The following is a 25,935-nucleotide window of genomic DNA, read 5'->3' on the forward strand; positions in this document are numbered from 1 at the left end:
TCTCTCTGCCTGTGTCTCTGCCTCTCTCTCTTTCTCTCTCTCTCTCTCTCTCTCTGTGACTATCATAAATAAATAAAAATTAAAAAAAAAAAAAAAAAAAACAAACAAGTTGATCAGCTTTCTGGCTTACACACGGAATATCCTAAGTCATTGCTTTTAAAAAGCCTAGAATGTAAAGGCAGTCATTGTTTCACTCAGAATTTATTAATGCATACAGTTAACTTCATTAGACAAAACATTCTTCTCCCAGGGAGCTCATCATTGTAGACAGGGTTTATTCTGGCATAAAGGCAGAAGGCTCAGTTCAGGGAAATATGTCTCATTCAAAAGAATTGAATAATTTGATGAAGTATATCTTAGCAATGGGTGGGAACAGGGACCTGAGTTTGCCTGTAGTACCACAGATTTATAAGAAGGAGATTACAAGAGGAAGAAACCTGCAGTTTGCAGATGGAGACAGTGGAGATGCCTGAGGAAGTGCATGATGTCCTGCTAGAACACTCTGCTGGGCGGTAGTGGGAGAGGATCATCCCATCCCTCTGCAGACTTGGCCCAGCACTTCCTGCACATTTCTCAAATGAAGGCATCAATGACATTCTTTTTCTCTAGCCACTTCTTTTGAGTCTTGTGTCAACACCAGGTAGCTGGTAAAATTCCTCATTACGTTCCCTAATTTCAATAAGAATGAATCCAGTCCAATTCCTTAGAGCATCTGAATTCATTGCATTCTGGGAGAAATTAGGAGAAGTCAATCTCTCTATAGTTATTGCTCTGAAAATGAAGCATGCAGCTAGAAGCACTTTTTTTTTCTGGCAGAAAATAATTTTATGAATACAACTCACAGCCTAAATTACTGAAAGAATGAGGATCTATAATGAGTTTTCCAATGCAATTGTTGTTACTGAGAATATAGGTTCCCCCCGCCCTCAAAAAAAAAAAGTAATTACAAAAATAATCGTATTGAGAAATGAAGTGGCCTGTTGCAGGTAAGGTGGTTCCTCTCTCACTGAATGCCAATCACTTGATTTGCTCTTTTACTCTAAAGAGTGAGAGAGAGAGAGAGAGAGAGAGAGAAAAGAAATTAAAAAAAAAAAAAGAAAAAAGTAAAAGAAAAGTTGTTTTATGGTACCATGCATTGTTCCTATAGGAGAAGGCCTTCAGGAAGGCTCTCAGTTGAAGTTCATTGAAAGTTTAATTGAAGTTATTACATGACTGCTTTTGGCAAAAAGGAAGACTGCGTGGTAGTGAGTATAGGCGGTTTTTTTTTTTTTCCTCTGGCTATTCCTAGTTTTACCATCTTTGCTCCCAGACTCTTCGTAAAAAAATATAGGGATGATACTTTGACAATAAGGGGTAGATTTCTTTGTTGCTTGCTTTAATGAAAGGTAAATAGAAGATATTAACTGGCCAAAGTTATTACACTTCATAAAATTATACAGGTATCTATACACGTATTATGTGTGTGTGTGAGCTACCACCAGAAATAGCATGTTTTATATTTTTCAACCTGAAACAAAGATATCCTTACACTGACATTGATAGAAGAAAGCTAAACTTTTCGTCTTCCACAAATCATTCTTTTAGATGGGAAACATGTTTTAACCTTGATTCTTGAATAGCCAGAGTATATTCCACATCAGATCATGCTAAACATTGACAGTTACAGAGTTCCTGAACACCTATTTGTGTACGAATAATGCAATGTGCCTTTGGAAAAATGTTCATGAATGGTTAACGAACAAGAAAATATCTGTTAGGTAAATCTGAAAGATAGGGTGAGGAGTCATCCGTGCACTCACAGGCTAGCATCCAGTGATACTTCTGATATCCATGTAACCAAAGGAGTATGCTCCATCGGTGAGGCCGTCCTCTCTGCTCACAGTCCTGGGTCTGTTGGTAAGGCAGACAGCACAAGACTAAAAATGAACGCTTTTGTATTTCCTTTAAAGCAGGATTAGGAATTTATCCTAATTTGGAGATAATTTGAAAGTACTTTAGTCCAAGGACTGGAAACTAGGTATTTAATTTCTTTGAAAAAGTCACTTTTTTAAAGTCTCATTAATCCTAAATTCACCTTCTACCTGGAGGACTATACTGCCTGAAAGTTGAACTTGGAGTTAAAAATTAGGGACACATACCTTTTTTCCTCCTCTTTCCTTCTCCTCTTCCACTCTAATTAGAAAGCAGCTAAACTGGTTATAAACCCAGGTCTCTATCATTTTCCACTGAACCACCCTGACTCTCAGGATTATAAATGTCTTACTCCTGATTTTACACAGCTTCCCCGCATATATGATCTAATTTTATATTTACAGTAACATTTTGAAGTGCATATCAACAGCATTATTTTATAGATGAAATATTTGAAGCTCAGATAGGTTTCTTAGCCATTAATTGGTAAGGCTGAATCTGAAACCACTATTTCTGGGTTTAATTCAATTATGTAACATCTTAGATGTGGCTTTCTTGTGAGTAATTGGCATAACAAAGATGAAATATATTATGTATAAATTTCCTGGCACTTAGAACATTTATAGTGGTTTTTTTTTTTTGTTTGTTTATTTGTTTTCTGCATTGTTTTGTTTTCTTGTAAAAATGCAGTATGGAGTTCTGGTTAATAAAAAAAGTTACATATGCAATCCAGAATAATCTAGAAAACATCTTAATTAGAAACACAAACCCTGTTAAATAGGTGATGGAGATGAAGTAGTGCACTTGTAGTGATGAGCACTGCATGATGTATGGAAGTGCTGAATCACTATAGTGTCCACCTGAAACTATGATAACACTATATGTTAACTGGAGTTAAAATAAAAACTAAAAAAAAAAAAGGCAATGGAAGAATATCTATGAACCCTCTTTAGGGGCTGTTATTTTAACTGTTTTATCAGAGAATTGGAGGCATTAACTCCAGTTCCAAGACAGTGCCCATCTAACTTGAGTGAAAGTCAGTAGAACCACAGAATCAAGTGAGACAGCCCGCAGACTGACCATGATCCCAACTTGATATGCAACAGGGGATGGGATCAAGAGGTGGGGACATTTGAGGTGACATAGGAAACAAATGGTTTATGGGTAATGAGGGAGAGAGTTCCCACCAGCATTAAACCCTGGGAGTATTCTTTTTGTAACCAAAACCACAGGGCTTATTCTTCTGTAACACCCCCACAGAAGATATTTCAAAGAAACCAGTCTCCATTTTTTTTTGCAGAATGGTCTTCATGTGTAACAATGCCACAGCTTTATTATTTCCAGAATGTGTGAAATAATGAATAAAACAAAAATAGCAGATCATAATTGTGATAGACCGCAAAACTGGCCACAAAGATCTCCCTGAGCCTGAATGTCTCTGCTTTGCTTTGTGATGGAGTGGCGTGTGTTTCTCCATCCCTTGAATTCGAATCGGTCATGTGACTTGCTTTGGTTAATGGGGCACAAGCAAAATGCCTCAAGCATAACTTTAAAAGCATTTGTGTTTTAGGGCTTGCCCAGTTTCTGTTCTTGGAATCCTGAAATTGCCATATGAAGGAGCCTAAGTCATCCTGCTGGAGCAAGAGAAACTGTATGGAGGAGAACCAAGGCATCCCTGCTGCCCGCCAACCACTGCCAGAAATACAAATATGACCGTCTTAGCTCCAGACAGCAGCTTGTCGCATAGCTAACCACCAATGCATTAGAGAGTCCAGCAGAAATCAGACCAGAAGAAACATCTCTCCAGCCAACAGTATTGTTAAGATCAATATTATGTGGTTTTACACTTCTAGTTTTGGAGTGGTTGATATGCATCATTGGCTGACACACACAGAAAATACAATCCATGAAGACTGAGCCAGTAAAGGAAAATTTCCTAGTCCTTTAAAAAAAATACCTCAAAGATATTTCAGGCAGAGTGATTGAGAAAATTTTGTGTTTGAAAAGAATACTCAGTAGTAACTGGGTCCTATAGATTTACTCCTATCATGAATCATGAAGAAACAAAACAAGGAAACAAGATTGATGATTTAATGAGGGTGAGGGGCTTATGATTAACACCAGCAATGCAATAAAACAATGTTTTTTCACAATGTGGTAAGTTTACTCTACGTAGGTATATAGATCAATCTAGAAGCAGAGACTGAAATTCATTTATTCTAATATGTCTGTTTATGTATTTTCAAAGGACTCTCTTGTTTTCCATTAAATTTTTCCACTAAGATTCTGCACATTTGGGGATTAATTTAATATAATGAATATTCAGCAGCTAAAGTAATGAACCACAGTCATGAGTGGATAGATCCTAAAAACATACTTTTAGTGAAAAAGCATCCTTTAAAAGTTACATAAGCAAGGGGCTGCCTTGGTGGCTCAGTTAGTTGAGTTTCTGACTCTTGATTTCCACTGAGGTCAGGATCTCCGGGTCCTGAGATCAAGCCCTGGGTTGGGCTCTGTGCTCAGCACCAGGTCTGTTTGAGATTCTCTCCCTTTCCCTCTGCCCCTCTTTGCTGCCAGCTCTCTCTTTCTCTCTCTCTCAAATAAATATTTTTTTTAAAGTTACGTAAGCAAGTAAATAAGTAAACCGTGTATTTTCTACCACACAGATTATAAAAATAGTCATGAGACATTCGTTTCTATCAAAATGATGATCTAGAGATCCTTTGAAAGAAACAAAGGTGTAGTTTCTTGCTAAAAAACAAAACTTATGGGAAAGTATATATCTTAATCTATTTAAATGAATAATTGAGATTGCCAGAAAATACTAGAATTTTTCTTGTAACTGAACCAACATGAATTCTCTCCTTGGTGAATCAAAGATACACCAGGTAGGGTTGTTGCACAAAGAAAACTTTATTTGTAGCAAATAAGGAGATCACAGTGAATGACTTCCAAAGCTGTGACTCTTCTAGCAAGGGTCATGGGTTGCTTTTATGTAGGGTAGATATTTTGATAGGGATGCCTTGTGATTGTATGTAGAGGTGGACATAAGACTGTGCATATGCCATAGGAAATATGCCTATACACACTATATATGTGTGCTTGTGCTCCTCCTTGTAGAGCTTTTAGTATTATCATGAAGTGAAGGTAGAGGTTGATCATTCTAGAAGTCACTCCATGGTCTATTTGCTCAGACATGAGGTGGGGCCTTTAGCTCAAACTGGTCTCAGTGGTCTGGGCCACTAGAGCCTTTCCTCTGGGCAGTTGTTGTTGCTGGAGGGGTGGTTTTGTTTTCCATAATGGGATGTCAGGTGTGTAGAGTCCTTTGCTTAAGTTAAGAGATAAACTAGAAACAAGAGCTTAAGGAAAATCTGGGACAAAGGTCAGTGGGTACACGCAGTGGGTACAAGATCAAGTCTTGGAGTCTAGCTGGTGGCAGACACTCTGGGTTCAAGATAGAGTAGGATCCTGAATCTCGAGTGATGAGTTGTCAGTAAAGCTGGTAGCTGTACAGTTGTTGTCTAATCCCTGGTAATTGTGAGCCTCCTATTGAATATGATGCCCACAGGTGACAGAGGCAAGACTCTTTATCTGCTGTAAGTGACCAGCTGAAAAAGAATGAGTGCAGAAACCCAAAACTTTAGAGGGCCACATTCTCAGTGAACAGCTCAGACAAGAAAAAAAAAAATCCAACCTCAATGTTAATGTGACTTGTCTTGCAGCTGAGCAGAAAGAAGAGGAAAAGGATTCTTCCCAGCCCTTATGAAGGAAAATTCTTCTAACTTTTGGAAGAAAATATCATTATTATTATGCCAGTAAGAGCTCATAAATAAGGACTGCATTTAATGTTTCTGAACATGAAGCAGTAAGAAAAAGACTGATAAATTACATAAAATATAAAAGCTTTGTTTATTTTATTAAAATAAACCATCAACAAAGATAGTAGCAGGGAAAAAAAAAAAAAACTTCGAACAGTTTTCACCACACATGTGACCTTTATAAAGAATTCCTGGAATCAGTGAAAAAAACAAAAGTTACCTAACAGAAAAATGGCCCAAAACATCAAGAGCTATTTTGCTAAAAAATGAACACGTCAGCCAAAAAAAAAAAAAAAATAGAGCGAAGATGATCAACCTCATTAGTAATGTGAGAAAAGCAAGCTAAAAATCACAACAAGATACCATTTTACACCTCCTAAATTGGCAAGCAATGTAAAGTCTGACAATTAGAAGGTCTGGTAGAGATGGGAAGCCGTGTGAACTCCCAGACACAAATGGTATGAGCATAAATTGGTATGTTTGATTTGGAGAGCGATTTAGCATTATCTGTAAAAGTATAAGGTACAAATATATAGTGAACCAGCAATTTTGTTCCTAGATAAACTTTGCTTAATGTGTCAGAATAGGATGCCCCCATCCATATTGTTTGTTATAAACTCAAATATCTATTAATATGATAATGGAGCAAAAGTAGTGGGAGAGAAAGGGGAATATTATACAGCAAAAAAAAGGATTCATTACATCTCTAGACCTCAATGGAAATTCATCTCACAGACAGACATGAAGAGTGAAAAAGACAGGCTATAAATAACATGCAGGATGGTACTTAAATGATATTCAAAACAATGTAAAACTCAATACATTGCTTCAAACACAATAGAGAATCACAGCTCACGTTGAGCCTTAGGGTTATGCCTTCCTGGGAAGGAAAGTTTTATTTCTTAACATATATTATCTTTGATATACTTATAATATTCTCCATAAAGATTCCATATGTATGAAATATTGCAATACCAATTATTTTAACATGACTTTGAAAGATTTGCACTAGTTGTACCAGATTTATACTAGTCATTACCCCTGAGGAGGGGAACAAGGAATGTATTTTTTGATTTCCCTTAAATGTAAAGCCTCAGTGTTCAGCCCTGCCGCCTCTCATCCACACACCTTCTCTAAGTGGTTTTGTCTATATTGGTGCCTTAAAGGCCATCTATATGATGATGAATTGCAAACTATACCCCTTGCCTAGCACATTCCTGGATTTCTAGCCTTTGCATCGACTGCTTATTTATTCATCATTTCCCCTTGGATTTCTTTCTTTTTTTTTAAGATTCTATTTTTAAATAATCTCTACACTCAATGTGAGGCTTGAACTCACAACCCTGAGATCAGATCAAGTCTCCCAACTAAGCCAGCCAGGCACCCCCTTCTCCTTGAATTTCTAATAGTCATGGCAATTTTAAGACACCCAGAGGAGAACACATGACTATTTCCCCCGAAAGGGCTCAGTAACCAGTATTCCACATTTCGTGATAGGCACCGCCATCTGGTCAGTTGCCATTCACATATCTAGGAGTCATAGATAATTTATAGTCTGGTTCCCTCTCTGTACTCTGATCTGGCCCATGTCATCAGCAGTCCTGCTAAGGTGAGTCCCAAAACATACCTCAAATCCATCCACTTCTCAGTCTCCACTCTTAATCACCGTAAATAAAGTCCCCACCAACTCACATCTGGACCAGAGCAGTAGCCCCTGCTCACTCTCCCTGCCAGCACTATTGCCTGCCGGCAGGCCACTCTTCTGAAGACAATCCAAGAGACTATTTTAAAGGTAAATCATATGATGTCACTTCATGATGGAAACTCTTTGATGACATTGAAACATGGTAGAAAATGTCACCCCCAAGTGTGCCCCTTGGACATCAGTTTCGTTTTGAGCTAAAGGCATGTAAACAACAATGAGTACCTAAAGGATGCGCTGATACTCCCACTTCTTCCAAAAAGCAGGAAGTGAATCCCCCATGGAAGAGGTCTTCCTGAAACCAGAGGCAAAGTAGCATTCTTATCACTGAGTGTGGGCACCTGAGAGAAATCTGTACAAACATTCATGGACATTCATGGACAACTTCTCCACCCACCGACTACCCTCATGTAAGTGACTTTGCCTTGTCACATTTTCATAGTTTATTACTTTTTGTCCAGTTGGGTCGATTAACAGTCAACCTGAAGTGCTTCTTTGAGACTTCATGTCCTTATGAGGGCTCTCGTGCCCTTGCAAAGCCTACATTATATAAATTTGTATGTTTCTCTCCTGTTAATATGTTTTATGTCAACATAATTCTCAAGCCCAGCCAAAAACCCTAAGAGCATAGGGGTCAAATTTAGCCTCCCCTACAGGATCACATTGCTCTTAGAAATAATATCCAAATTCCAGCTTATCAAGCTCTGTAGGATCTTGCTCACATCTCCACACATGCCAAATCCATGGGGGCTCTTTCTGCCCTTGATACTAGAAGCATTCTTCCCTCTCAATCTGTAAGTACTAGATTTCTTTCTCCTGAGATCCACGAGTGTCCCATCCTGTTCTTTATTCCAGAGCGTGGGTCACCTCTGCAGGCCTACTGGGCAGCCATGGGAGTTAGCCACCCAAACCTCTGGGGTATCTTTTCACTACACTTGGGTTATCCCAGAGCACGTAAACACTGTTACACTGATTTGTGCAAATACTTATTGTCTCTCTCTCTCTTCTCTCTTCTCTTTCCCTCCAGAAAATAAAATCACACAATGTAAACCTTACCATGTGATAGGCTTTGTTTAAGAACTCCAAGTGTGTCTACTCATTAATTACTCAGCACAGCTCTTAAAGGTAGGTGCTACGATTATTCCCATTAGACAGATGAGGGAGTTGAGGCATAGGAAGACTGAGTTACCTGCAGAAGAGCCCACAGTCAGTAAACACCAGGTGCATGGCGTGAGCGTGGACAGGCTGGCTCCAAGATGCACATGCTTCCCCTCCACATCCTGTAGACACCTCCGTGTGGGGGAAAAAAAAAATCCATGCTTTGTGTTCTTTCTTACTTTATTCTCTGTATCACACCACTTAGAAGAGTGTTTGGTGCACTGTGGCTACTTTTAAGAAATGTTGAGTAAATGCATGAATATATAGACTTTAAAGAAAATCCATGCTCACCTTGCTTGTTTCATATGCACACACAATAAAAGCAAAGTGCTCTGTGGCCTTAAGCAACAGAAATTTAGCCTCTCTGTGCTTCATTTGTAAAATGGGAATAACAATAGAACCATAACATAGATTGGTAAGGATTAAATAATTTAATATACAGATGATATTTAGAATAGGACCTGTTATATATATATATATATATATATATATATATATATATACACACATATATATATATACACACACAGAGAGACATATAATTTTATTTTATACATTTTATATGCAATTTACTATATATATTATATATTATATATAATTAATAAATGTTAGGTATGATTATGAACATGATGCATCTGGAAAACAGTTCTTTTTTCCTTCATGTACCAAATTTCCAAATGCATAAATATATCAATATAATTATCTGTATATCTGTATCTATGTCTAATTCCTTTAGGCTTTTCTGAGGAGAATCCCTGAGCTGACTGGCCTTTCTCATATGGTCACCTTGCTGGCTCCTCCACTGCCTAAAGCAAATCTGTGTCTACTCAGCAAGATCTCATTCAAGAGCTGTTAAGCTGGAGCCTACGATGTGCCTGCAGCCCTGTGCTCCCATGTGCTGGAGCAGTCTGTTTCAGAATCAGAGTACTGGGTTTGAAGGCTGATCTGGAAGACTTCCCAAAGGGATACCTGCTTACTTCTCAAATACCAGCAGAATCCTAATAAGAACCACCTGCATTGAGTATGTAGGTGTAGGTTTGCTTCTTTTTCCTCACAGCAAACCTACAACATGGGAAGTAGGACATCCATTGCACAAATGAAAAACTTGAGGCAGAGAGGTGAAGGAACTTTCCTGGGATCACACAGCTGATAAAAAGAACAGCTCCAGAAACCATGCCAAAGGCCATAGTGGAAGATACTGTGCTGATTATCAGCAGATGTCTTGAGGGAAGTATTCACTTCTCAAAGTGCTGATCAAAAATTTTGACCTCATAAACGTTATTTGCATTATTCCTGTATAAACTAAATGAGATGTTTCACATAATATTACTTTATAAACTACCCAGAACCTTAAAATCAGAAAGATGAGAGAGCAAGCAATTATTAATTATAGTTATTTTAATAATATACTGATTACAGAGTTATTATAAATAGTTACCATATAATTATTATTACATCTTATCTAGGACGAGGATGATAACTAGGCTAAGGAATGAGAGCCAGGTGAAAACAAGTGATTTTTTAGAATTTAAATTCAGTATTTTGTCACTGGCAAAACTCCAACCCCCAATGGGGGGGGCGCTTGTGCTCCTTCCTGGTCGGCCATGTTATCATCTTGATAACATCATCTCCACAAATAAGAGTTGGCCTCAACCAGTACAGGATCAGATGGAGCCGAGTTCCACTGTAATCCCAGGAGCACTTTGTTATCCTAACTACGTGTATATGTATTTGCTATTTTCATATTCTTGTGATTATAAACCAGGGGCATTGTTTATTCCCCATAGACAAAGTCTATCAAGATTTCAGCAGAACCTTATCTTTTAGAAAAATTCGGATAATAATTTCTATACTGTTCTAGAGCATGAACTTTGTTTTCATTTAGCAAAATAATTTTTACATTTTCTCACATCAGTTAACATTATTTTAATATTAATATTATTTCATTAGAGGAATGTACCATAGTTGGCAGAATTGTTTTTTTTTTATCAGTTTGAAATGTTAAATTACTTATAATTGCAAATTGTGAAATATATCCTTATTAATACATTTTTGCATATACAGCTTGCAATTTCCCTGGAATAAGTTCCTAGATGTATATGCAGTAGGTCAAAAAGTGTTCTCATCTGTCTTGCCTTGAGTATGCCTTGCCAAAATGCATTGCTGAAAGGTTAAACCAACTTAAACTTAAACTTAAACTCTTCTCAGATGTTTGCAGTTGTGCCCATTTTCTCTTATTTTGGCTCGACTAGAGAATTCTAATTTTTAAAATTGCTGATTAAAAAGTGACACTTTATTTTAATTTGTATTTTAAAAAATGAATGTATAGTTAAGCCTGTCTTACAATGTGCTTATTGACATTGAGGTTCTTGTCTTGTGAATAGCGTTTTCAGGAATCCCAACTACATTTCCTACTGGCTTTCCAACATGCTGTACTATGAGTCAGTCAAGATCTTTGTCCCCAGAAACAATTTTTTATCTTCCTTGCTCCATCCCTGCACTTTTCTCTCCTCTGATTCCCTTCCTTGGTTAATGATACATAAGCATTAACCTAGTCAACCAAATTCTGTTGTGTGTTCATTTTATGCCAAGTAGACACCAAATCTTCATAATATTTCCCTGAAATATCTCTCATACCTGTCCCTTCTGGAACCATCCCCACTGACACCATTTTAGAGGAGTCACTGATCAATACTCAGAGATATTTTTAGTAGCTTCTTAAGAGGAATCACAGGCTCAGACTCACTCTGGCAAATTGTCTGTCACACTTCTGCCAGAGGGACTGTTTCAAAGTGCAGATGTGCTCAGGATGGATCTCCCTCCCTTCCTCTTTGTGCTCCTATGGAGCTTTATCTGTGCATCTTTGATACTGATCTTTCAATGAGTTTAAGATGCCTACCACTGTCTTAGGTGACAAGATTTTAACACATGGATAGACTCTATTTCACTACTTACATGTATTTATTTTAATGCAATAGAAATAACATCATTTGTCCAATGAATAATAGAATGTATCATTCACAGATTTCTTATGATCAAATTGATGTAAATGTTTTACAAGCAAATAATAATGAGATTGGTGATCATAAACAAAAAATCTCCAGAATGGAATATTATAACTTCAGTTTGTGGAGCACCGTCTCATTATAGCCACACTCAGAGGGGCATCCCTTGCTAGGCAATGAGCCCCAAGGCACGGGGAGTCCCTTGTTGCTCTCTATCCCAGGCACATTCACAGTGATTTCTGTATTGGGCAAAGCTCAGCTCTGGAAGGAGAAAAATACTCAACTGCTGGCCAAGTTCCCATCTCTGGTATTTCTCTCTGTGAGTCAAGATTCTTTTGGTTGTAAGTGACAGGACAGAAACACAACTCTAACTGCTTTAAGCTCAAAGGAAATTTTTGCCACACGTAATTGAAAAACCCGGTGGTATCTGTGGCTCAGTGGTGGCTGAATCCAGATGCTTAAATGACGCCAATGGGAGCAGTCACGTCTCCCTTTATTTGGACTTAGGCTCTTAAAGAACTTTTTTATTTGTTTGTTTTGGCTTTGCTCTCATGCAACTTCTGATAGCATTATCTATATGATAATTCTGCAGCTCCAGGCTTATGTTATTGTTACAAGGAACAATCAGGAAAGAAAACACCTGTTTTAGTAGTTGCCAGCACAGAGGTAGGATGGGAACTTTTAAATGGATGGTCCATTTGAATATGGATCCAAATATCTCCAAGTTAACCATTTATTGAATATTTATTTTGTTATTTCTTTATTCAACACACATTTACTGAGGACCTACTATGTATCAGGCACTCTGTCACAAAGATTCAAGTCTATTGTGGGATACAGAGAAGAGTGTAAGAGCATCACATTATAGCATTGGAAATAACACATAGAGAGGGGTATGAGTCCCTTACTCAGACTCTGGAGGCAGGGAGAGCTGAAGGGCATATCTGTTGGAGCTCCCTAATGGAGGAACTTTAGAATTTGGGCAGTCTTTGTTATCTGATGGGGGTGTTCTTTACACTCACTGCTGCCATTACTGGTTTTGTTAGACTCCGGGGCAATCTCTACAGACAACATCTCTTTAGAAAAGGCATGGGTCTGCCTAGAAGGCCTATTTGTCACTTGACCCATGTAAAATAGTATTTGGAACTTAAAAAATATTTCTCTTCCAAATACTTCTCTAATGTATGTGAATTTGTTTTATGCTATATTCATTATTTATTTTCTATTAATGAATCGTTTGATTATTTCCCTTGGTGAGCAGATTTTTTCAGCAGTTGAAGATCTGAATAATGCAGAGATAACTAATTATGTTATTTTTTTTTCAGCATGCACATTTCTGATGCAGAAAGATTCTTACCGAGGGAACATAAAAAAACCAAACATTTTAAATTGCCATTGTCTAGAAAATGTGATGGGAAAATGCTCTCGATTAGTTTGAAAATTAATGACTAGGCTGAAGGGAAAAAAGAAAAAGACATGATCTCTTTGTTAAACCAGCAACAAATTGTGACAAGTCAGCAGATCAGGTTTTTGGGATTTGTTACTCCACTATTTAGTGGATTAACTGGGAGCCTGGGCCCTTCCTTTCTCTACCCCAACCCTTCGTTTTTAAAAATAAGGCCTTTCAGTACTGATAATTGAGATACCTATGAATCAATGAAATTAATTTCAAAATAAAAATAGACAAATTGATTTGCAAATCAATAGAATAAATAATGTGTAAAAATTTATTCTATTTATTCAATAGAATAAATAACTTGTATACTTTTTGACCTCTAATCTCAAGGCACATGATCAATCAACAGAGGAACACCCTCCAATCCCAAAAGCCAGGCAGAAATTTCATTTAGGTAATATTACAACTGGATAAAGATAATGACTAAAAGAAAGGAAAACTAATAATGTCAATTTTTGGAATGCTACATGATTTTTTTTACACTTACATAAATGGTTCCACATTTTATGACTGCCTATTTGGACAAAGTATTTATATTGAGGACTAATGTCCAATAGCCATGATTGATGCTAATCCCAGGGTCTGTTCAGCTGAGCCACAATGTGTGCCATTCCAATGGCGACATATTTTTAATGTCACCCCTGCTTATATTCATTGTGAAAAGAAATCTCTATGGCCTCCTTGTGAACCTGAATAATTAAGGATAGACAGATATTTTATATTTTATCTGCCAAATATTATGGAAATCGTCCAGCTTTCAGACTGGACAGGCTTAACACTAGGTGAAACAATTCCTACATTCTGTGTGGGATCCAATAGTTGTTGCCCACCCTCCCCGAAGTAGATTGTTGTACTTTTGTTCAAACTAACAGAAGTATAGATTGTCTACTTCCTAACAAGATTTCTTCCAGAAAAATAGAATTTCCTCCTCCGACAGGCCATGGACAGACTAGGAAGGGGTTCTACCAATGTGGATTAAAGCCAACTAGCGGTAGGTTCTATGGTTAGGTCAGGCTAGAGACAGGAAGAGCCAATGACTGAACAGAGCCTCAATGCCTAGGTGTTACAAGGAAATTTCTATAGAAATCAGGGGAAAATGATCTTTTCTTAAGCCCAATGACATAGCAAGAGAAAAACAGTAGAGATCCTTTTTTTTATTTTTTTTTATTTTTTTTTACCTTCAGTAAATTCTTTTTTTAAATTATAAATTTATTTTTTATTGGTGTTCAATTTGCCAACATATAGAATAATACCCAATGCTCATCCCGTCAAGTGCCCACCTCAGTGCCCATCACCCAGTCATCCCTACCCCCCACCTACCTCCCCTTCCACCACCCCTAGTTTGTTTCCCAGAGTTAGGAGTCTTTCATGTTCTGTATCCTTTTCTGAATTTCCCACTCATTTTTTCTCCTTTCCCTTTTATTCAACAGTAGGTATCCTAATTGGGAAAACTGAAGAGAAAGATGTTGGCAGAAAGGTATAAAAAGAACAACACTAGAGAGAACAAAAGTGGAAGGGAATGTCCACATGGCTCAGTTGGTTAAGTGTCTGACTCTTGTTTTTTGGCTCAGGTCACGATTTTAGGGTCTTGAGATTAAGCCCCACCATGGGCTCTGCAATGAAAATGGAGCCTGTTTAGGATTCTCTCTCTCCTTCTGCCCCTCCTGCTCACATTCTTTCTCTCTCTCTCTCTCTCTCTCTGACTCTCTCAGAAAGAAAGAAAGAAAGAAAGAAAGAAAGAAAGAAAGAAAGAAAGAAATAGAAAGAAAGAAAGAAAGAAAGAAAGAAAGAAAGAAAGAAAGAAAGAAAGAAAGAAAGAAGGGAAGGAAGTTATATGAACATGGCAGCTCCCCAAAACTCTACAATATAATCTCTTATCGGGGAATTCAAAAATAGCGCTGCATAGCTCTTAGAGTTATTATGAGGATAAAATACAAACAATGTGGGCACATTTCTAGGTAGAATTACTCGAGTAGGGACACATGGGTGGCTCAGCAGTTGAGCATCTGCCTTTGGCTCAGGGTGTGATCCTGAAGACCTGGGATCGAGTCCCACATCAGGCTCCCTGCATGGAGCCTGCTTCTCCTTCTGCCTGTGTCTCTGCCTCTCTTTCTGTGTCTCTCCTGAATAAATAAATAATTTTTTTTTAAAAAAAGAGAATACATTCCTCAAGTGTATGGGAGTGGGTTGAAGAAGGTAATTACAAATAGAATTCTCATAAATCATTTGATCATTTAAAAAATTTTTACCTTCAGTTCTTAAGGAGCTAATATATTTATCTTTTGCTTTCTGGCTACCCCTCCTTTTCCCTTCCCTGGTACACATGTTTTTAGCTATAGAAAAATTCATTAAATAGTTTAAATTGTTTGTATGTTATAGACAGATTCATTAAACTGTAAAGAATCGGTGCAAATATCTGATCCTAAAATCATGTGTCCGAACACATGTGGAAGTTTCCATCTGGAAACCTTCATGACTAAACAGCTGATTTTGTTCATTCTTAGAAGGCTCCAGCGAAAAGGAAGCTAGAGATGGTTCTAGACAGTAAATGACTCTCTTGTAGAGCTGGCACTGTCAGGGTGAATCCTAAGGAAAAACCCAAATTGCTAGGTTTACAGAGAAGTGAGGGTTGCCATCCTATCTGCTAGCTGTGACTTTTTAGAAGGTTTTTTTCTTCTATGTTGATACTCACAGGCGGGTCTTATTTTGTAATCGCACATCGCCTTCTAGGTTTGGAGGGAAAGGTGGTGGAAACTTACACCGACCGTGAAAACCTCACATTCATACACAGATTCAGTGCCACTAAGGTAGGCTTGAAGTACCAGAAAATGAGGTTCTAACTCCTTTTCTTCCACTTGCTAGCTTGTTATCTTTGGGCAGTTAGATAACTTCTTGATGACTAGTTTCCTCATTCATTAAATGGGACTCATTATACCCACCCAATAGCATCATGGCCAAGATTATAGGGAGGCTTATGCAGATTCCAGTCGAAAAGATTTAAAACCACTGTAGGAAACATGAAACCAATGTTTGCTCAGCTGAGCAAAATAATTTCAAATATGATTCTTACCTAAAGCAGCTAACAGTATTTAGTACCTCCTTTTTGGTGGCCTTCATTTCCCCACTCTTATTGTAACTGTTAATCCACTACATGGTCAGATATGAAGCATGTAGAAAAATATCATAAAATAATGATGCAATTTGATCAGTAATTGTAAAGTGAACTCCCATATAACCATGCACTCATGACCCAGTAGGCTGTGGCCAGTCTCCCCAAGCCCCAAATTCCCTTCTTCCCCATTATCTTCCTCTCTCTAGAAATGAACATCATTCTAATGTCCATGATGATTGCTTTATGATTGTCTTTAGAGTTTTGCTGCTATATGCATCCCGAAAAATAGTTTAGTTTTGTCTGTTTTCTTACTTTATATAAGTGAAATAGCAATCTACATATTCTTTTTTTTTTCTTTATCTTCTTGCTTAAAAGATCTATTTATTTATCAGAGAGAGAGGTAGTACTGGGGAAAGGAGCAGAGGAAGATGGAGAAAGAGAGAGAGAGAGTCTCTAGCAGACTCCTCACTGAGTGTGCAGCCTACAGCAGGGCTCAAGCTCATGACCCTGAGACCATAAGCTGAGCTGAAATCAAGAGTCAGACACTTAAATGACTGAGCCACTCAGCCCTTTTTCCCCCTCCATCTTGCCTTTTCAAAATAATGTATGTGAGATTCTGGTTGTCTGAACATTCCTTTTTATTTGCTATATAGCATTGTATTAAATCAATGAACTCCAGGTTATATATGCATTCCACTGTTGACAGACACTCATTTCGTTTCCAGTTTCGATTAGTTATAAGCCACGCTGACACTGACATTCTTGCATGTGTTTGCTGGTGCTCAGGTGTCTTTGGGTCCCCAATAAAGCAGAGACTGAGATAAGGATGTGGTATGGGTGTTTTATTTGGGAAGTTTACTTTCTCTGGGAAGGAGAAGTGAGGGAGCAGTCAGACTGAGTGAGGGAAGGGGGACACTCCTCACACTACACAGGCCATGGAGCGGGATGGTCTCTCTGCTCAAGGACTGCAGAAGTATCAGAGCAGAGTGGTCTCAAAGCTATCTTGCCTCACCAAGTTCCCATTTTTCCTTCAGTGGGTCCTGGTAATTGACTGATACCTTGTCAAACTTTCTTTAGGTTTAAGAAGTTTATGAAATTAAAAAAAAAAAGAAGTTTCTGAAATATTTATTCAGCTTTATTACTTGGGTGTATGGCAGGTCATTTAAGGAACAAGAAAGCCCTTACTTGTATTTCAACTTGCTTTGTAACAATATTTCCCCCACCCCCTATTGTGCTTTATTCGAGAACAGGTGCAGGTGCTGTCACAACAGAGTAAGATATAAAAAAAGTTATATAAAAATAGCACATATGTGTGCATATATGTTGAATAATGAAATCATTGTTGTAGTGTTCCATTTTTTTTCTTTTTATCCTTAAAGTGGAATTATCTGTACATGTGCATTACTTGTATTAAGCTTGAAAAGTCTCGTAGGTCATCTTGCTAACCTGGATAAGGTCAGTATGCCCATTCATCTCTGTGTGAGCATTCTTCATCTAACATTCAGTAATTTAAGAGGCTTAAATAAATATTTTATTTTATTTTATTTTTATTTTCTTAAATTTTTAAAAGATTTTATTGATTGATTGATTGATTGATTGGGGCGAGAGGGAGAGAACACAAGCCAGGGGAGGGGCAGAGAGAGAAGCAGACTCCCTGCTGAGCAGGGAGCCCAACATGGGTCTCGATCCCAGGACCCTGGGATCATGAACTGAGTTGAAGGCAGATGTTTAACCAACTGAGCCACCCAGGCACCCCACATATTTTTTATTTATTTTCTACTTCAGTACAACCATGGCAAACAGGAACAATATTTTTTTAAAAAAAGAAAATCTTAAATAAAATTATGATGTAGCATTCCAAAATGTTATGTTTTCAAAAATAATTTTAAAATGTTAAGTTTTCAGGATGTTAGTAGGTACATCAAATGAACACACGAGTCCACATGAAAGATTGGGCCTTCACAAGCTCTAGCACATCTGGATCTAGCCATTCTAAGTATTGAGAATTGTACAGTGATCACTAATAGTCTCAGCAAATAGCTACTTTGGACTCTATGTGCACTTTTACAATGCTTCCCAAAGCAGAAATGCTGCTATGCCTTCTCCCCCACCCAAGTTCTTGATGCCCTAGGACCTCTGAATGCAAACACGGTCTACCTTACAGTACGTCAGCCAACTGGCCTAATAAGTTGGTGATAAGATCTTGCCAAATGCAGCAGCTTTTCTGTCTGTATTATCATTTGTAGAGACACAGATAGCCAGAACTTTGGAATTTCACCATTTTTCTTCTTCCAAATTGAGTACCATTATTCCCTGGTCATTCTGTCTCTTCCCTAGTTACAAAAATTTACATTGTGCTGTGGCTACAAGAAGAGATACAGTGGACAGGCTCCATGTGTCACACATGAATTCAGCTGCTCTGGTCACAGACCCTTAGAGCTACTCACTGTTGGCCTTTGGAGGAATCACTGAGTGGAATTAAAGTTTAGGGGTTTTCAGAAAACTAGCTTACCAACCACACTTGGACAGCTTGACTCAGCCTTTCAGACAGCAGCCTGTGATGTGTCATGTCATGCTAGAGAAACCGTGAGGTCGTGGAAAAAGTGCTGCAGCATGTCCAGACTGGGTTCCAGTTTGAATTGGCTACACCCTAGATGAGTGAATGTGACAAAATGTACCTAAGTCCCTGGCATTCTGGTTTATCTATTGGAATTATGGTATCAACTGTTCAATTGACTGGGTCTGTGTATTGGAGTGACGTTGTTGCAAACTGTCAACACGTGGAAAGAAATCCAGATACTAGGGATTCGTTTCTTACCTCTTCTTAGCAATGTGCTTATTCTCATCTCGATCTTACCCTTCATGTAGCCTGGAGGGAGACAGCGGTGTCACCTCACAGCCACTTTTCACCTTTCACAAAGCAGCCCAGGAAAATAACACTGTCTAAGCTGTCATCACCTCTTACCTGGACCACAGCAGAGCCTCCCACCTGGGCTCCCCCGGCCCACACTTGTTCCCAACACTGTGGAGCTATCACAGTGATCTTTTAAAATCTTTTAAAATGAGGTCATGTTACTCACCTGCTTAAAATACCCCCAAAGCTTCCCAGCACACACCCGTCGGAAACCTGAAGTCCTGCTGAGTTCACAAGGCTCTGCAGACCCTTGCCACCACCTGCCTTTCTAACCTCACCTCCTGCCACTCCCTCCACCTTCAAGTTCCAGGCTTGCTCACCTTCTTTCCATTTCTCACAGGTGCCAGGTTCTTTTCTAACCCACAATATTGCCTTTGGACCATCTGTTCCCCCTTCTAGGCATGCCCTTCCCTCTGTTCTTCACATGGAAGACTCCTCTTCACCCTCCCAGTTTCATGTCACCTCTCCAGAAAAACTGTCCTCACCTGCCCTCTATACTCTTTTCCTAGCATCTATCACTGTCTTGCCATTGCCCTAGTTACTTTCCTGACAAACCAATTGTGGTCTCAAAGTATCTTGGACCTGCCCTTTGCTCTGTTTCCTACCATCCCAATAGGGTCTTCAAAAGAAATCTCATCTGCTACAGTCAGTGCTGGATCCTGAATTTCTTGAGGGGCACCTGCTACATTATAGGTTCTCTATAAACATTTGGGAATGCAAGGGCCTTTAGGAATCCAACTAAGACTACCTCTTCTTTATCACAAACCACCTCGTCCTCTACATTCCAATACCATCAACAGAGTCTATCACTTTGCCTTTCAACATTTGTTTTTTGTTTTTTTTTTTTTCTCAAGAAACAAATGCTTCTTCATTCTCTAATTTTGCATACTCATCTTTGGAGATGAGTTTCACCAGCACCTTCTCTGGGAAACCTCTGTGAATCTCCTTAAATTGTGTTTAATTGACCTTCTTAAGTGCTCCTTCTATGTGACTGAGCTACCCACAGCATAGCTTCTTTATTTGCTTACCAAGTACTTTGAGAATATTTAAGAATATTTCCTTCCATTCTGCCAAAGATCAAAAATAAACATTATTTTTTATTTTTATTTTTATTTTTTTTAATATTTTATTTTTATTTTTTTTAAGAGAGAGACATACATATGTGTGTGTGGAGTGGGGAGGGGCAGAGAGAGAGGGAAAGGATTTTAAGCAGACTCTTGAGCCTGCTACAAGGCTCAATCCAATGACCCTGAGATCATGACCTGAGCAGAAATCAAGAGTTGAACATTTAACCAGCTGAGTCACCCAGGCGCCCCACCAAATATAAACTTTTTATCCACATATTCATAATACCAACCTCCATGCTTAACACATAGTAGGTGCTAAAAGAAATGTGTGGAGAATGAAGAGCTGAATGAAGGAATGACCAATTCGTCATATTAAACAGCTTGAAAAAAATCAAATAACTAAACATATGGAGGCAGCAGAAGAAAAGAATTAAAATATCTCTTCAGGCATTTCTCTGGGCATCCACCTTCCTGATTTGTATTATATGAGGGTCTGTGTTATTCTAGGGACAAGAGACAGTGGAGAATATAATGTTCACAGTGTTCTATGGATGTTATATCCTTTCCTTCATTTTTTTCCTTAGGAAAGCCCAATGAGTTAGAGTTATAGATAAGTTATGTATGAATTTAGATGACATACACAAGCCAGAGTCCATTGTCCAGTATCAAACAGCCACAATAATGATAAAAGTGGAATTACACCTAAGATTTCAGATATGAACCATAGATGGGCATGGCTATTGGGCCCCCTTCCCCAGCCTGGATGGGAGATCACAGTGTATTTAATACACATACTCTGAGTTGAGTCTTAACCCTTTTACCTGTTGGTAAAAACATCTGAAGAGTCTAATATTAGTACTAGTATCTCTGCCAAAGTTATAGAAGATGCAATACAATTTTCAAATGATAAAAATAGGAATGCCTAATGAAAACCAGAAGAGTTTATTTAAGGCTAAACTAAAATTACTCAAATCACAGTTGATGCTTGAGGGGGCTTCACAGATTAGACCTCAGTGAGACTTTTTTTTTTTTTTTTTAATTTGGCCAGGCACCAGAACATCTGGGATTTAAGATGTTTTCCTCAGAACACTATCAAACATGAAACCTAAAATAACTGCTTGTCAATCACACATAGACAAGTAGTAGCATATGCCAATTGCTTAAGATGTGTGTGTGTGTGTGTGTGTGTGTGTGTGTGTGTGTGTGTCTTTTGGCAGAGAACATGTTAAGGCCTTTTTTTTGCCCATATATGATTAATCTTTCACTAGAATCCTCTTTCAAATATCACCTAGTCTGGGGGAAGGGTGCCATCTACATCAAGGATGATCTAGTAATCTTTCACTGAAGCAATAATATAAGTGTCCCCATCGGTAATGCTCAGTCTTATTTCCTATCTTCCTGCTTCACACCCCATCTCTCCTTTCCAAGATGCCCTAGCGGTGTAGGGAGGAGCTTACGGCATCCTCACAGAAACTATGTGTTGGGGAAAGCTCTCTCATGCACACAGCACATCCTCTGGATGCTTGGAGATCCATGACAGCAATGGCAGCATCAATGTCTTCTGTGGATTAGTGTCCACTGTGGCGCACTGACCACCTTTAGAGCACCTTTACAAGTCCATGATCCTAAAGACCCCGTTCTTGGGGTCCCATTAGTCTAATTCTTTGCTCTCAGAAACATCAGGTCTGAGAGTACCGAGGTCTCCTGCAGACCACTGGGAATGCTGCAACCTGCTCACTGCCCAACTACCTCACATTGATGCTGCCACCATGGACTTGCAGCATTACACTGTACCAGCCAACAGGTCTGTAAGCAGATCTTCTAGAAGCTTATGGCCCACCAGTCCCTTTGTTGTCTGACTTCACCAGGGTTATTGATGGCAGAGGGGAGAAACACAAACACTTTAGAACCTGTTCACTTCTTTCCCCAACTCTTTTCCCTTCTCTTTCTAGGAGAAGAAAAGGAAACTCAAATTTTAAAATGCAGGCATTAGCATTTTTTCTAGGGTTGAGAAAGTCCATGACTTTTCTATTTTTTAAGTGAAAAACTTTATCTCATTAAATTGCAAATTTTTACTGTATTACAATTTGAAGAACACTGATTTACTCTAGCAACATAATTTTATGTTATTTTATTTTTTAAAGATTATTTATTTATTTATTCATGAGAGACACAGAGAGAGAGAGGCAGAGACATAGGCAGAAGGAGAAGCAGGCTCCATGCAGGGAGCCCTATGTGGGACTGGATCCCGAGTCTCCAGGTTCAGGCCCTGGGCCAAAGGCAGCGCTAAACCGCTGAGCCACCTGGGCTGCCCAGAGCAACATAATCTTAAAGATGAGAACAAAAGACTGTTTGACTTTCCTAAAATCTCAATACTGCTCCTTTACAAATTGTTACTCTTAGCAATTCTAAAAGGGGTCACTAAATTTTCATCCCCTAAATTCAGAATACACGGTCATATGGTGAGAATTAAGTGAGCAGGCAAACAATAGATAAAATTTCTAATGTAGTTTGGGTCTCTGAAAGTCTTTACAACTTCAGGTAACTGTGTTATGCAGAGCTTGAGACCAGTCCCAGTAGCAAAAATGCATCCCATTATTTACTCAGCAGCCCACCGATCCAGACATTTACCCATTCATTCATTCAACAAAATTTGTTGATAACCTATCTACTATAGTTTGGGCACAGTGCCGATAAATGTTCTAGGTTGTTAAGGTATAATTTTGTAAAACAAGATCCCTTCTAGCAAACAGAACTAGGAGACAGGATTTGCAATGCATTGGAAGTGCCATCATGGGATATTTAGCGGGTGCTGTGGGATCATGGAGATATTAGCTGGAACACAAATAAAGGGGGCCATATAGAAGATGGCATTTGAAATGAATCTGAAAGTAAAGTTTTACTAAGCACAGGAAGCCATACCAGCAATAGCTTGAGCTTAGACATCCAGACATAGAAAGACGTATCACCTTGTATTGAAAAGTTCCTTATTCCTTACTTGGAGTTTCCGTAATAGCTACTATCAGTGGGCTGCTTTATGTGGCAACTTACTATTTAAAGCAAATAAATGGCATATAGTGTGAGGGAAAGAAGTAGGAATAAAAAGTGGATTACATGACAGAAGTCCTGAGGTCAAGTGTTTATCATGCAATTAACTAGTTTTAAGACTGTGTCAATTAGCCTCCTTTGCACATTTTTCCCCAAACAAGGCTTTTGTTTTTGTTTTTGTTTTTTAAGATTTATTTATTTACTTTAAAGAGAGAGAGTGGGCAGCCCGGGTGGCTCAGCTGTTTAGCGCCGCCTTCAGCCCAGGGCGTGATCCTGGAGACCCGGGATCCAGTCCCACATAGGGATCCCTGCATGGAGCCTGCTTCTCCCTCTGCCTGTGTCTCTGCCTCTCTCTATCTCTGTGTCTCTCATGAATAAATAAATAAATCATCTTAAAAAAATAAAAAAAATAGAGTGTGTGCACAAATGTGGAGGAGGGGCAGGGAGAGAGGGAAAGAGAGAGTCTCCAGCAGTCTCCCTTCCAAGCTCAGGGCCCCCACATGGAGCTCGATCCATGACCCTGAGCTGAAATCAAGAGTCAGATGCCCAACCCATGAGCCACCCAGGCACCCCAATAAATAAGTTTTAAATCATAAGCAGTAGTAATAATAACAAGAATTACTAAAGCATGTTTTAAGTGTGTGGGATGTGTTTTTAAGCTACTTAATTCTGGGACACCTGGATGGCTCAGTGGTTGAGCATCTGCCTTTGGCTCAGGGAGTGATCCTGGAGTCCCAGGATTGAGTTCCACATCAGGCTCCCTGCATGGAGCCTGCTTCTCTCTCTGCCTATGTCTCTGCCTCTCTCTCTGTGTCTCTCATGAATAAATAAATAAAATATTTAAAAAAAATAAATCACTTAATCCTTAAAATAACACAATCATGCAGATACTCTCATTTTTCCCATTTTTGGAATAATCAAGGTCTCATTTTTTTAGATCTATGAAATATAGAGGAGTGGGAACTGCTAGAAAGGAATGTTGTTACATTGACTGCCCCCACTTCTGAGAAATTTGATTCACTAACTCTGTGGTAATCCACCTTGCCTACTCAATAGAATCACCTGGAAAGCTTTTCTAATTACTGAAGCATGACCACCACCCAGATAAATTCAATTGGGATATCGAGCTGGGTGGTCCTAGTTAACAGATGTCCCCAGAGTATTTTAATGTGCAGTCCTAATGAAGAATCCCTGATGTCAATCTGTTCATTTAGCTACCCATATGGTTCCTTTTTTTTTTTTTTAAGATTTTATGTTTTTTATTCATGAGAGACACAGAGACAGGCAGAGACATAGGCAAAAGGAGCAGCAGACACCCTATGGGGAGCCTGATATGTGGGACTTGATCCCAGGATGCTGGGATCATGACCTAAGCCAAAGGCAGATGCTCACCCTGAGCCACCCTAGCGCCCCTTCCCAGATGGTTCCCAGCCACGTTGAAAATCTTTGCTCCTGACCCAAAGGTAAGAAGGGAAAAAGAAGAATGCATAGTAGAGGTAGAGGTGATAATGGCTGATGAGACTAAGAGAAAACATTGTGCAGAGAATATAACCAAGCCCTGGGTTTGGCAGTGAAAGCAATTTAACTTGTTTTCGATAATTTAAGTGAGCAATATGAGCCCACACTGCAAGCTCAGGAGAGATTTCTTTTCCCATTGATCACAAGTGAAATTTAAAGTTAAACAAGAGGGGCATCTTGGTGGTTCAGTTGGTTAAGTGTCCAACTCTTGGTTTCAGGGTTGTGAGATTGATTTCCCCTCTTCCTCTCATGGGCTTGATGCTCGGCTCGGGAGTCTACTTGAGGTTCTTTCCCTCTCCCTCCCCCCTTGCTCCTCCTGCTAACCGTGCTCTCTCTAAAATAAATAAAATCTTTTAATAAAGTTAAACAAGATCCTTGATCAAAACCAGAAGCTCCATCATATTTAGCTGCAGGCATGGTGCTTGGAGCAGTGTGGGGAGGAATAAACAGAATCCTTCCTAATAAAGCAACATGAGGTCAGTTCTGGATTGGACCTTCATTCACATTTCTTTATTAAAAATAATGGAGATTAAATAATGTAAACAGAGGGAGAGATACCTACTGTTGACCCTTAATTGTAAAGTTGCTAAACATGCAGGTTAGGGGAGTAGAAATAATGTAAATGTGACAAAAAAAATTAAGATGTAAAAAAATGTCATCCCTGTCACTCCATCCAACAGGAAACATCAAAAAGGTCCTGTATCTAAGGAATGAATGGCCTTAGAAGTAAGGAAAAATTGGTATTTTCCTTGGAAATACAAAATCTAAGATTAGCATCTTAGTTTACTTCCCCATACTTACCTTCATTTCTTCTTTCCTTGCCTTGAGCTACTCTGACCTTGAGAATGGAAGGATCAGATGCACATCTGGGTTTTAATAGAACATACAGTTTATCTCTCTACATAGATCCTCTTGTTTATTGATAAGTTCGTAGTAACCCTGTGAGATAGGCATTATTGGACCTTTTGACAGTTGAGAAACATGCTCAAAGTACTGAAGGTGACACTTCTCAAGATCATACGGAAAATAGAAAGATGAGATTTGGGCATAAACAGGTTCCAAAGCCTGAATTGGTTGCACACCAGCAATCCAAATGCTTTGGACCTCAGCGGAAAGCAGAGCTAGAATTTCAGCCCTTGTACCTTACTGCCATGTCCCAGTGCACTCGCCACATCTATAACCACACACACTTCTGTGAGCCTGAATTTCCTCAGGGAGGGAATGAG

General features: G+C 38.8%; 1 protein-coding gene across 3 annotated transcripts in view; it reads right to left on the reverse strand.

The window, feature by feature from the left end:
- LOC144301319 (uncharacterized) overlaps positions 1–25,935 on the reverse strand; it is an 89,478-nt gene that overhangs the window by 43,790 nt on the left and 19,753 nt on the right. For 2 of the 3 annotated variants that reach the window (XR_013368144.1, XR_013368141.1), the window contains exon 2: positions 1,800–1,890. The gene's annotated coding sequence lies outside the window, so the exon portion shown is untranslated. Of the gene's footprint in view, positions 1–1,799; positions 1,891–8,620; positions 8,722–25,935 lie in introns of all 3 variants that reach the window. The other variant, XR_013368142.1, reaches the window with a different exon arrangement.

Source organism: Canis aureus, chromosome 2 (genome assembly GCF_053574225.1).
Source record: "Canis aureus isolate CA01 chromosome 2, VMU_Caureus_v.1.0, whole genome shotgun sequence".
Taxonomy (NCBI): Eukaryota; Metazoa; Chordata; class Mammalia; order Carnivora; family Canidae; genus Canis; species Canis aureus.